The 14,513-nt window shown below is 38.4% G+C and overlaps 1 non-coding gene and 1 pseudogene across 1 annotated transcript; one reads left to right on the top strand and one right to left on the bottom strand.

Moving 5' to 3' along the window:
- Nucleotides 1–2,446: 2,446 nt before the first annotated feature.
- LOC131494216 (U6 spliceosomal RNA) lies at nucleotides 2,447–2,552 on the top strand. The gene has a single exon (XR_009253262.1). It is a non-coding gene; the product is annotated as a U6 spliceosomal RNA (small nuclear RNA).
- A 4,198-nt stretch (nucleotides 2,553–6,750) lies between these two features.
- LOC131492415 (phosphatidylinositol-glycan biosynthesis class X protein-like) lies at nucleotides 6,751–14,513 on the bottom strand (annotated as a pseudogene).

The raw sequence follows: 14,513 nt of genomic DNA, 5'->3' as shown, positions 1-14,513 counted from the left end.
AATAAGGAACAGAATAAGAATGTTTAAAATTTTTTGATGTTTATTCATTTTGAGAGAGAGAGAGAGAGAGCGCATGAGTGGGGGGAAGAGCAGAGAGAGAGGGAGACACAGAATCTGAAGTAGGCTCCAAGCTCTGAGTGGTCAGCCCAGAGCCCAATGCCGGGCTTGAACCCACGAACTGCAAGATCATGACCTGAACTTCATGAAGTTGGAGGCTTAACTGACTGAGCCACCCATGCACCCCCAGAATAAGAATGTTTAGAAGAAATAAGACATATCACTGGATGGATTTCACCAGAATCCACCTGTAGGATTATTCCTATTTATACATTTGTGGCATTTTGCCCCTAAAAATGTATTTGCACTGTAAGATTTTTTCCTTTTTCAGCAAAATTTTGTGGCACTGTGCTCTCTCTGATGCATCATCAGCAGTTACCTTGAAAGGTTAGTGTAGCTCTTGCTTCTGAGCAGTTTCCACAGTCACTGCTCCCTATAAGTATAGGAACCCTTAAGAATGCCAGCCTGCACTGAACAACCAGACTGGAGACCGATTCCCTTTCCTATCTTGTCAATGTCCTAGCCAAGCCCAGTGCACACAGGTGGCTATTACATAGTCACAGAACAGCAACAGCAGCTAACATTTATATAAAGCTTACCGTGTCCCAGGCACTGTTCTAAGCACTCCTGAAAACTTTATGTAGCAGGTACTCTTATCACCCCATGTTATGGATGAGGAAATTGAGACATGAGAGCTTTAGTAACTTAACTAAGGCCACACAGTTAGTAAGCAGTGTAACTATGATTTAACTCAAATAGCAACCCAAATGGGGTACAGATCATTTTTCTGTAAAAAGGAAAAATCTTTCTGGAAAAAGGAAAAAATCTTACAGTGCAAATATATTTTTAGGGGCAAAATGCCACAAATGTACTTTTTGGACAAGGACTATGAGCCTCAAAGAGGTCAAGTGACTAACCCAAATTCACACAATTAGTAAAAGCAGCAAAATCAGAATCAAACCCAGGCTCCTTCCTGATGCCTGTTTGCAAGGTTCTAACACAACTTCAGTCGCATTTAAATCCTGCACAAAACTTCTTACTTTGGTTGTTTTTGACTTAGAGGAAATCAAAGACCATTCCTTCAGACAGAAAATAAGGGATCTAGAAATAAAGCTCCCAGGAAATAAAAATGTTCTCTATATTTCTTGCTCTCCCCATATGTGAAAGATTAATAAAGAAGGGTAGTGTGCTTAATTGCTTCAAACTTTACTGGCAAGAGGAAACAAGTTTAAAGAGTTGTACACACTCAAAATATCAATAGCACAGAAAAGGAGATGAAAATGCGTATCAGTGTCCTGTCAAGAACAAAGGAATTTCAGCTTACTTCACTTAAATTCAGTTAAGGATGAGATACATTGGCTCTTTATTTCTAATAAATGAACTATTTATCCTGGCAAACATCAGAGTTGAACTTGCTTTCCGAAGCACAATGTCATTTGTAAAAAATGCACTCATCCCTGCATAATAAGGACACTTGCACTGACTTCAAGTGTTTATAATCTTAGAGAGAAAGCAAAATGGTTTTGGCAGAATGGTTTTTAGGCTTAGAGTTAGATAAACCAGGGCTTAGACAAAGAACTTGCTCTTGGCAGTTCTTTGTGAAGCAGCCAAATTTTGCTGTCAGCACCTCTGCAGCTTACCGACCTCCCCTGCCTCCAGGTGTGTTCTTAGGACTTACATACTGTTCCAGGGGTGTTCACCACCAGACCCACCCCACCACTGTTAACACTGCCTCCATGCAAAGTCTGATGTGGCTCTCTCTTTCTGGCACAACAAAGACCCACTTTTCTTCCTTAAGTAGAGAGAATGCAAGGGCATATTTTTGAGAGGGGAGAGGTGTGACTTGAAAGAATATAAGATATTGCTAAATGTCTCCCCAATACTCATTCACTCTTTCTATATTTTTGTAATATCATTCCCCTGCCCATGTAGAGATTGCATAGCACAACATCCCTTCCACCTAGCCTTGACCACAAGACTGACCTAAGTACTGGCCAATAGGATGTAAGCAGGGGTGACGCATGCAACCCCTTAAAACTCCCTGTCTTAAAAGTGAGTCCCCTGGTCTCTACTCCCTTTTCCCCCTTCCATGGGGGCAGATAAACCAGTTTCAAATATCTGGAGGAGGGTAAAACCCAAGGAATGGTGGAACAACAAAACAGAAGGAACCCAGGTCCCTGGATGTCCTCAAGGAACAAAACTTCCTATAAACCCAGGACCATCTGCCTACCATCATATTACTGTGAGAGAGAAGTAAACTTTAATTCTGACAGAGCCTCTGTTATTTTGACTCTGTATAGTGGTCAAACCAACATCCTAAGTAGTATGGGCAAGAAGAGAAAGAAAAAGACTTGTATCAGACAAAATACACTTTAAAACAAAGACTAACGTACTCACTTTGACAGCACATATACTAAAATTGGAATGATACAGAGAATATTAGCATGGCCCCTGCACAAGGATGACATGCAAACTCATGGAACTTCCATATTTTTCCAGACTTCAAGCTGTATTACAAAGCTGTAATGATCATGACAGTATGGTACTAGAACAAAAACAGACACTCAGATCAATGGAACAGAATAGAGAACCCACAAATGGACCCACAAAAGTATGGCCAACTCATCTTTGATAAAGCAGGAAAGAATACCCAATGGAATGAAGACAGTCTCTTCAGCAAGTGGTGCTGGAAAAACTGGACAGTGACATGCACAAAAATGAACCTGGACCACTTCCTTACACCATACACAAAAATAAACTCAAATGATGAAAGATCTAAATGTAAGACAGGAAGCCATCAAAATCCTCGAGGAGAAAGCAGGCAAAAACCTCTTTGATCTTGGCTGCAGCAACTTCTTACTCAACACGTCTCCGGAGGCAAGGGAAACAAAAGCAAAAATGAGCTTTTGGGAACTCATTATAATAAAAAGCTTCTGCATAGCAAAGGAGACAATCAGCAAAACTAAAAGGCAACCGAGGGAATGGGAGAAGATATTTATAAACGACATATCAGGTAAAGGGTTACTATCAAAAATCTATAAAGAACTTCTCAAACTCAACACCCAAAAAACAAATAATCCAGTGAAGAAAAGGGCAAAAGGCATGAATAGACACTTCTCCAAAGAAGACATCCAGATGACCAACTGACACATGAAAAAATGCTCAACATCACTCATCACCTGGGAAATACAAATCAAAACCACAATGCGATACTACCTCACACCTGTAACATTAACAATTCAGGCAGCAACAGATGTTGGAAAGGATGCAGAGAAAGGATCTCTTTTGCACTGCTTATGGGAATGCAAACTGGTGCAGTCACTCTGGAAAACAGTGTGGAGGTTCCTCAAAAAATTAAAAATAGAACTACCCTATGACCCAGCAATTGCACTACTAGGTGTTTATCCAAGGAATATACAGGTGTGCTGTTTCAAAGGGGCACATGCACCCCAATGTTTATAGCAGCACTATCAACAATAGCCAAAGTATGGAAAGAGCCAAATGTCCATTGATGGGTGAATGGATAAAGAAGATGTAATATATATATATATATATATATATATATATATATATATATATATATACATGTATATATATATATATACATACACAATGGAGTATTACTCAGCAATCAAAAGGAATGAAATCTTGCCATTTGCAACTACGTGGACAGAACAGGAGGGTATTATGCTAAGTGAAATTAGTCAGTCAGAGAAAGACAAATATCATATGACTTCACTCATATGAGGACTTTAAGAGACAAAACAGATGAACATATGGGAAGGGAAGCAAAAATAATATAAAAACAGGGAGGGGGACAAAACAGAAGAGACTCTTAAATATGGAGAACAAACAGAGTGTTTCCGGAGGGGTTGTGGGAGGGAGGATGGAATAAATGGGTAAGGGCATTAAGGAATCTACTCCCGAAATCATTGTTGTACTATATGCTAACTAACTTGGATGTAAATTTAAAAAATAAGTGAAATAAAAATACAAAAAAAACACACAGAGACTAAAACAAGAGATAAAGAGGGGAACTATGATAAAGGGGACAATCCAACAATAAGATATAACGATTGTAAATATTTATACATCCAACATACGAAAAACTAAATACATAAAACAGTTAATGACAAACATACAGGAATTAATCAATAATAATACAATAATAGTAGAAGACTTTAACACCCTATGTACATCCATGGATGATCATCGAAACATAAAATAAACAAGGAAACAATGGCTTTGAATAACACACTACAAAAGATGAATTTAACAAATATATTCAGAACTTTGTATCCTAAAACAGAATACACATTCTTTCCATGTGCACATAGAACACTCCACAAGAGCTCACATATTAGGCCACAAAACAAGTCTCAACAAATTCAAAGGGATCAGAGTCATGCCATGTACTTTTTCTGACCACAATGCCACGATACTAGAATTAAATCACAAGAAAAAATATGGAAAGACCACAAATACATGGAGGTTAAATAACATACAAAAAACACTGAATGGCTCAATCAAAAAATCAAAGAAAAAATCAAAAAGTACATGAAAACAAATGAGAATGAAAACACAACCTTTCAAAACCTCTGCAATACAGCAAAAGCAGTTCTAAGAGGCAAGTTTATAGCAATAAAGGCCTACCTAAAGAAGTAAGAAAAATCTCAAATACAACCTGACCTTACACCTAAAGGAGCTAGAAAAATACAACAAACAAAACTAAAATCAGCAGAAGGAAGGAAATAATAAAGATTAGAGCAGAAATTAATGATATAGAAACAAAAAACAGTAGAACAAATCAATGAAACCAGGAGCTGATCCCTTGAAAAAAAAATCAATAACATTTATAAACCTCTAGCCAAATTTATCAAGAAAAAAGGAGAAAGACTCAAATTAATAAAATCACAAATGAGAGAGCAGAAATAACAAACACCACAAGAAAACAACAAATTATAAGAAAATATTACAAAAAACTATATGCCAACAAATTGGACAACTAGAAGTAATGGATAAATTTCTAGAAACATGTAACCTACCAAAACTGAAACAAGAAGAAATAGAAATTTTGAACAGACTGATTATCAGCAAGGAAATTGAAACAGTAATAAAAAAACTCCAAACAAAAGTTCAGGACCAGATGCCATCACAGGCAAATTTTACCAAACATCTAAGAAGAGTTAATACCTATTCTTCTCAAACTATTCCAAAAAATAGGAGAGGAAGGAAAACTTCCAAATTCATTCTATGAGACCAGCATTACCTTGATACCAAAACCAAATAAAGACACCACAAAAAGAGAAGACTACAGGCCAATATCTCTGATGAACATAGATGCAAAAATTCTCAATGAAATACTAGCACACCGAATCTAATAATACATTTAAAAAATCATTCACCAAAATCAAGTGGAATTTATTCCTGGGTTGCAAAGATGGTTCAATATTCACAATCAATGTGATATCACATTAATCAGAGAAATATTAAGAACCATATGATCATTTCTTTTTTTTTTGAGAATTTATTTATTTTATTTTATTTATTTTTTATTTTAGAGATAAAACACATGTGGGGGAGATGGGCAGAAGGAGAGAGAAAAAGAATCTCCAGCAGGCTCCATGTTCAGTGCAAAGCCTTATGCAGGGCTCGATCCCATGACCCTAGGATCATAACCTGAGCTGAACTCAAGAGTCAGACACTGAATTGACTGAGCCACCCAGGTGCCCCAAATCATATGATCGTTTCAATAGACATAGAAAAAGCATTTTACAAAGTATAACATCCTGGGACGGCTGGGACTCCCTCTCTGTCTGTCCCTCCCCTGCTGGTACTCTCTCTCAATAAAAATAAATAAACTTAAAAAAAAAAGGTACAACATCCTTTCATGATAAAAACCCTCAACAAAGTAGGTTTAGAGGGAACATTCCTCAACATAATAAAGGCCGTATATGAAAACCGCACAGCTAACATCATCTTCAATGGGGAAAACCTGAGAATCTTTCCCCTAAGGTCAGGAATAAACAAGGATGTTCACTCTCACCACTTTTATTCAACATAGTACTGGAAGTACTAGCCACATTAATCAAACAACAAAAAGAAATAAAAAGCATCCAAATTGATAAGAAAGAAGTAAAACTTTCACTATTTACAGATGACATGATACTATGTATAGAAAACCTGACAGACTCCACCAGAACACTATTAGAACTGATAAAAGAATTCAGTAAAATTGCAGGATACAAAATCAACATACAGAACCTGTTGCATTTCTATACACCAGTAATGAAGGAGTAGAAAGAGAAATTTAAAAAAAAATCTCATTTACAACTGCACCCAAAATAGTAAGATATCTAGGAATAAACCTCACTAAAAAGGTAAAAGATCTGTACTCTGAAAACTATAAAACACTGATGAAAGAAGTTGAAGAGCACACAAAGAAATGGAAAGATATTTCATGCTCAAGGATTGGAAGAAAAAATATCAATAAAATGTCTATACTACCCAAAGAAATCTACACATTTTATTTTTTTCTTTCAAATTATCTATTCTTGTTTGTGAGGATTTTCTCCATTTTTAGCTGAAATTAAAGTGTTTCTACTCACAAAATGAGAATAATTTGTCTCTAATCCATAAAACAATCCCTTTTCCTAACCGAAATGAAGATAAGTAAATAGGTCTTATTTTAGTTTATGGAAAGCATTTAACTCCATATAGCTTACAGGGGAAATGAACAGCCACAAGGACTGAAGTAGAACATGGGATGGTAATGAGCAGAGTCACAGAACCTACTGAAGAGGTGTGTAGGGCCGGTCTCACTGGAACCTGTAAAGCCACATCCTTATATACTGATCTAGATTTCAGATTGCTCCTTTGGCAGATGTCCTTATTCTTCAAGGCACAAGGAACTGCCACTTCGGACTGAGCCCAGCATTTCATATTGGAAATTCTTGGTGACAATACATCAATAAATCCGGGTTATTGACTACAATAAAGGTTTTTCCATCTTTACTACATGGCCGATGATAACAATAGTGCACAGGTGAAAAAGCTTGGCAACAATACATTGTGAGTCTTGTCTGGCATATATTAGAACTTTAGATTTTTTGGACTACTAATTGGGAGCTCCTATATTAAAATTTTCTGAAACCATCATTGCCTCTGTTATGTTTCTCTGTCATAATGAAGCTAACTCATATGATCCACAAAAAGTCCAGGATGTACTGTTTAATTAAGAGTTGGCAGGTCCATCAGTCCTCAACAATTTCTCCAAATTTCACTGTTATTAAAAGGTCTCTATGGGACCCATCTTTCAAAACTTATTCAAAATAATTTCAGAGCAAGAGTCCTTATGCCAGGGTCAGTGGGAGATAGCAGTGTAGGCTGTGGCTGGTATGCCAGTGAGCCCAGCCACCTCCCAGAGGAACAGCCAGGCCACTGCCCGGACGCCCATAGCCCTGTCAGCCAGGACACTAGAGAATGTGCTTCCTAGAGGAGCACACAAAGAAACACAGGTGGAGGAGCGAGCGCACGCAGCATGGTGCTCCTAGAACATGCTACTGGTGAGTTAGTGACCCTGATGGAAGGCTTGCTGATGCACGCCTGAGGTCCTCCTGGTCCCTCCAGCTCTGGCCAACAGGAAAGTTCTGGCAGGTGGAGGCAGCAGCCTCAGCCACCTTGTTTGCTCCCCCACCATCCCTTGCAATCTATACATTTTTCAAATGTTTATTTATTTTTGAAAGAGAGACAGAGCATGAGCAGGGGAGGAACACAGAGAAAGGGAGACACAGAATCAGAAGCAGGCTGCAGGCTCTGAGCTGACAGCACAGGGCCCCACATGGGGCTCAAACTCACCAGCCACGAGATTATGACCTTAGCCTAAGTCAGTGGCTTAACAACTGAGCCACCCAGGTGCCCCACAATCTACACATTTAATGCAATCCCTATCAAAATGCCAACAGCATTTTTCATAGAACTAAAACAAACAATCCTACAATTTGCATGGAATCACAAAAGACTTCCAAAATAGCCAAAGCAATCTTGAAAAAGAAAAAGCAAAGCTGGAGGCATCACAATTCTGGATTTCAATTTATATTACAAAGCTGTAGTAATCAAAACAGTATGATACTGGCACAAAAATAGACACACAGATCAATGGAACAGAAGAGATGATCCAGAAATAAACCCACCACTATATGGTCAATTAATCTTCAACAAAGCAAGAAAGAATGTCCAATGGGAAAAGGACAGTCTCTTCAAGAAATGATGCCAGGAAAACCAGAGAGCTACATGCAGAAGAATGAAATTGGACCACTTTCTTACACCAAACACAAAAATAAATTCAAAATGGATGAACTAAATGTGAGACCTGAAACCATAAAAATCCTAGAAGAGAGCACAGGCAGTAATTTCTCTAACATCAGCTATAGCAACTTGTTCAGATAGGTCCCCTGAGGCAAGGGAAACAAAAGCAAAAATAACTATTAGGACTACATCAAAATAAAAAGCTTCTGCACAGCAAAGGAAACAATCAACAAAACTAAAAGGCAACCTATGGAATGGGAGAAGATATTTGCAAATGACATATCAGATAAAGGGTTAGTATCAAAACACATGAAGAACTTATATGACTGAACACCCCCCAAAATAATAATAATCCTATTAAAAATGAACAGAAGACTTGGATGGACATTCCTCCAAAGAAGACGCACAGATAGCCAACAGATGCATGAAAAGATGCTCAACATCACTCATCATCTGCGAAATGCAAAACAAAACCACAATGAGATATCACATCATACCTGTCAGAATGGTTAACATCAAGAACGTAAGAAACAAGTGTTGACAAGGATATGGACTAATAGGAACCCTTATGCACTGTTGGTGGGAAAGCAAACTGTTGCAGCCACTGTGGAAGACATTATAGAGGTTCCTCAAAACATTAAAAATAGAACCACCATATGATCCAGTAATTCCACTACTGGGTATTTACCCAAAGAATATGAAAACATTAATCAAAAATATATACATACCTCAATGTTTATTGCAGCATTATTTACAATAGCCAAATTATGGAAGAAGGCCAAGTATTCACTGATGGATGAATGGATAAAGAAGATGTGGTATGGGGCGCCTGGCTGGCTTAGTTGGTAGAGTGTGCAACTCTTGATCTCAGATAGTGGTAAGCAAAATAAGTCAGTCAAAGAAAGACAAATACCACATGATTTTACTCTTATGTAGAATTTAAGAAACAAAACAAATGAGCAAAGGGGGAAAAAAAAGAGAGAAAAAGGCAAACCAAGAAACAGACTCTTAGCTATAGAGAACAAACTAATGATTACCAGAGGAGAGCTGGGTAGGGGGATGGGTGAAATAGATGATGGGGACTGAGAGACATTTATCTTGGGGTGCTTGGGTGGCTCAGTTGGTTAAGCGCCTGACTCTTGGTTTTGGCTCATGTCATGATCTCACAGTTCTTAAGTTGAAACCCTGCATCAGGCTCTGCACTAGTGGTGCTTTGGATCCTCATGTGCTCTCTCTCTCTGCCCCTCCCCTGCTCATTCCCCCTCTCTCTCTCTCTCTCCCTCTCTCTCTCTCTCTCAAAACAAAAAAAAAAAACATTAAGAAAAGAGTCACTGGGGTACTTGGGTGGCTTAGTCAGTTAAATGTCTGACTCTTGATCTCAACTGAGGTCATGATCTCACAGTGAGTTTAAGCCCTGCATCGGGCTCTGTGCTGGCAGCACGGAGCCTACCTGGGAGAGCCTGTCTTGGTAAGTACTGAGTAACCTATGGAATTGCTAAATCACTATAGTGTACACATGAAACTAATATAACACTCTATGTTAAGTATACTGGAATCAAAATTGAAAAAAAAAAACCATAATGAGATACAACCTCACACCAATTACTACATTTTGGATAACAATGCCAGAAAATCCCAGAAAATAACAAGTGTTGGAGAGCATGTGGAGGAATTGAAACCATTCTGCATTCTTTTATTTTTAATTATTTTTAATGTTTATTTATTTTTGAGAGAGACAGAGACAGAGCGTGAGCGGAAGAGGGGCAGAGAGCGGAAGAGGGGCAGGTTCCAGGATCTAAGCTGTCAGCACAGAGCCCAACATGGGGCTTGAACCCGCGAGCTGCAAGATCATGACCTGAGCCAAGTCAGATGCTTAACCGATTAAGCCACCCAAGAGCCCATGAAAGCATTCTGTATTTTTGATGGGAATATACAGATGCTGTGGAAAAGAGAATAAAGGTGCCTCAAAAAATTAACAATAGAATTACCATATAACCCAGCAATTCTACTTCTAGATATACACCAAAAGAATTGAAAACAGGGCCTCAAAAATATATTGGCACACTCATGTTCAGAGCAGCGTTATCCACAATAGCTAAAATGTGGGAGCACCTAGGTGGCTCAGTCAGCTAAGCATCCGACTTCGGCTCAGGTCATGAGCTCTTGGTTCATGGGTTTAAGCCCCACATTGGGCTCTGTGCTGACAGCTCAGAGCCTGGAGCCAGCTTTGGATTCTGTGTCTCCCTCTCTCCCTGCCTCTCCCCTGTTCACTCTCTGTCTCTCTCTGTCTCTGTCTCTCAAAAATAAGTAAACATTAAAAAAAATAGCTAAAATGTGGAAGCAACTCAAGTGTCCATTGAAGAATGAATAGATAAGTAAAATGTGATAATTCATACAATGGAATATTATGCAGCCTTAAAAACAATGAATTTTCTGAACTATGCTGCAATATGGGTAAACCTGGAGGACATTATGCCAAGTAAAATAAATCAACCACAGAAAGACAAATACTGATTGATTCCACTTGTACGAGGGGTTTAGATTAGTCAAAATCATGGAGACAGAATGAAGAATGGTAGCTGTCAGTGAAAAGAGGAGTTATTGTTTAATAAGGATAGAGTTTCAGTTTTACAAGATGAAAGTCGTAGAGATATGGATGGTGGTGACGGTTGCACAACATTATGAGTGTATCTAATGCCACTGAATTGTACAATTAAAATGGGTAGGAGCCCCTCAACTAGTTCTGAGGCTGCAGAATAGTGATTTTCTACCATACTAATTATATATATGTATGTAGTGTCGGTGTGTGTGTGTGTGTGTGTGTGTGTGTGTGTGTGTGTATAAACATTTTTACCTACTAGCTAAAATACTTCTGTGAAGAGAAACTTTCCCTTATCCATTATTTGGTTACTTAACAGTGTGCTTTGTTTAGGGAGGGCACGAAGAACACCTGACTCTTTCCTTTTCAAAATAATGATTTAGCTCCCAAGGATCTTCCCTGGTTATCAATTAATTGTTTTTATTATGATTATGAACTCACAGATTTAAATATATATGATGGTTTTTAATGTATTGCAGTTCTTGTTGATGACAAAATCATCTCGCATTTTATATATCTGTGCCTCTGCAGGATGGCTCCGGAGTCATTTGGCACAACCCAAAGAGGTGTTTGATAACTTCTTTACTCTCTTGCATGACAAGATGTCCCAGCTCACCTTTTAAAGTTTCCTGCCCAGACTTGGAATTGTCATTTCTCCTAAGTGGAAAATGATATCTGGAGCCTTCCAGTTTTTATATTGGCATCTAATTCAAGGCAAAAACCATGACTCTGGCCTGGATTCAGCCTGTGGCTAGTCTGGTCCTGACCTCTGGCCAGACTTAAGTAATAGCAAAGAGAAAGGATGGATCATAAAGATTTTTTTTTCAATTGTTTTTATTGTGGTAAAATACACATGACAAAATTTACCATCCTACCCATTCCACAGCACTGGGATTTAAAGTACAGTCTTTAAGCATCAGAGTGTCTTATAGACAAGTGCTGCCTGTGCCATTTATCAGTCATTTGCATGGAAAAAATAACGTAACCTCTTGAAGCTTAGGCTTCTTCACCTATAAAATGGTAATACTAATGGCAACTATCTCATAGAGTTGTAAGGATTAAGATAATGGACACTAAACACTTAGCTCATTGCCTAACTTATAGTACATAAACAATAAGGGTTATTTTTATAATCTTCATCATTGAAGAATTATGCTGAATGACTAAATGAATAACTAGAATTAATCTGCTAAAAATATTAAATATGAACTATTCTGGGCACTGGAGCTGGTGCAGAAGGTACAAAAATGAGTAAGACGTGACCTATACACTTGGACTTTTGCCTTTTCAAACAGAAGTCCTACATGTCTTAACCCCAAGGAATACTAACTAGCAAGGATGTCAAGGCCCTTCTAACAATCTGCTGGGAAGAACTTTTAGAGTGGAAAGCCATCATCCATTCTTCTTTCATACAGAAACTGGCTACGGGGTGGATGATGCTCACTGTCATGATAGTGTCTTTTACATTATTGAATCACTTTGGAATCATTAAAACAGACTTTGGCTACCTTTGTCTGACTCTCTTCTGCTGTTCCTCTTTTCCAATCACAAGGTTTCCTTCTGCTCCATATACCTCCCGAAGATCAAAAGAGGGATGTATTCATTAGTATGACTCGGACAGGGAAGAAAATAAGCAAACAAGCTTGCCAGAATGTTAAGAGAACAAGTACTCCCTCATTAGAGAAGAGACAACTGACCTATTTAAAAGCCGAGATTTGAATGACTAATGCAGTACAGACAGTTCCCACCTTATAAACACTCAACTTACAAATAACCTGCCCCAGCCCCATCCTAGGAAACTGCTGTCACCATGTGAACCACCAAGTGCAGGAACGGGGGAGGGGTGGTGGGGAATGAAGACTTTATAGAATCAGGGAGTTTAAAATAAAAGAAAAATATTGAGACAAGGATAGCATGGTTTCCCAACTATATCTCAAGTTACTCACTTAACTCTATTTACTCCCTAAAATACCATAGAAAGCCATGGGTTAGCAAACAGGGTTTTTAAAAAAAGATGGCAGTTTTTGCAATGCTCTATTATTTTGGGGCTAATTTTTCACTAATGATAGGAGAGATTCTTAATGTCAGTATTTTTAGTAAGATACAAAGACTGCCCTTACTTCACCAACCACAGCACCTCAGGCACAGCATCCTGAACAATGAACATTCACTTGTAAGTACAATTCACAGCCACCATGTGTAGGAAACTAAACCACCATTTGTGCATGTAATACTATAGGAAAGGAACCTCCTGGAGTTCTTATTTTGGGGGAGGTGTCTCTAAGATGAATGACATAAACTTGAGACAGTCCTCAGCAAAGCCTACCCCCTGGCAGAAGGCCAAATGAAGTAAGAGAAAGAGGCCAACAGACAAAGAGAAGCTGATCTAAAACAGTGTATAAGGAAACAGAGAAAGAGAAAAAAAATCCTGCTGACATCATTTGAACTACAAATTATGTACTTCCTAGTCACATAAGCCAATATAGTCTTGACATGCTTAATATACTCTGAATTGTGTTTCTTGTCCCATATAAACAAAAGCCCTAAAATAGTTTCATTTGCAGACCTGCTGGTCTCCTCCCTGACCACTGCAGGCATCCACCTGGTTTCCCAGATATTGACCTCTCTGCCTCAGGGCCTTGTCTCCCAAGGGGAGCTAGAGTAGTAATATTGGCCTGTGTTCCCCAGATCAGCTTCTCTCCCTGGATCTGGCTATGAAGAGGGAATACTATACCTCCAGATGCAACACCCCTTCCTTAATTATGTGATCTATGCCCTCCTTTTCCTCCTGTGATGTTGGATACACCTTGAACAGTACTAAATATAATTCCAAATATTTCTCAACAGCTTTTGAAAACAGTGGAAATATCACTGGAGGGTCACAAAAGCTGAGTTGCAAATATTTACATTGGTAGAATAAGTGAAGTTTAACAGTGGAATTCTATGTGTAATCAATGGGCATTTATTTATTTCATTTCAGGTTTTAGTTAAGGTTTTTGCCAATTTTATTTCAATGTAGTTTGTGTAGTCATTTCCTAGAAATTATATGACCTTCTAGGATCTTTTTAGATTTTTTTTACATTTTGTTACAAGGGGGAAAAATAAAATAAAAAAATAAAATAAAATAAAAATAAAAGGTCACATTTAATTCTACCTTCCTAAAATAAGTATTTCCTTCCAGTTTGCATCTAATGTATTTATTTTAAGTCAGAAAACCAATTTTTTCTTTCTAAAGCTCCGCCATATATTTCCAGTGGGTGCTGATGGTCACTTACCACATGCACACCAGGTTGTTCATGTAGCAGGCAAACAAAGTCTGTCCATCAACAGACCAGGCCGGAGAGGTACACTGGGATGGCTCAATCTTGCTGCTAGTATTGATAACTTCCTGCTTCAGTTCGTCTACAATTACCTTGCCTTCTAAGTCCCAGATCTTGATTCTGGGGCCTGTGGCAACATAGAGCCAATATTAGTTAGGATTGAAGCACAGGGCATTGATGATGTCCCCACCGTCTAGAGTATAGAGGTCCTACAGCATGGACCTGACCAT

Source organism: Neofelis nebulosa, chromosome 13, assembly GCF_028018385.1.
Source record: "Neofelis nebulosa isolate mNeoNeb1 chromosome 13, mNeoNeb1.pri, whole genome shotgun sequence".
NCBI lineage: Eukaryota > Metazoa > Chordata > Mammalia > Carnivora > Felidae > Neofelis > Neofelis nebulosa.
The sequence above is the reverse complement of the archived record's forward strand: the minus strand, read 5'-3'. Positions and strand labels throughout refer to the sequence as shown.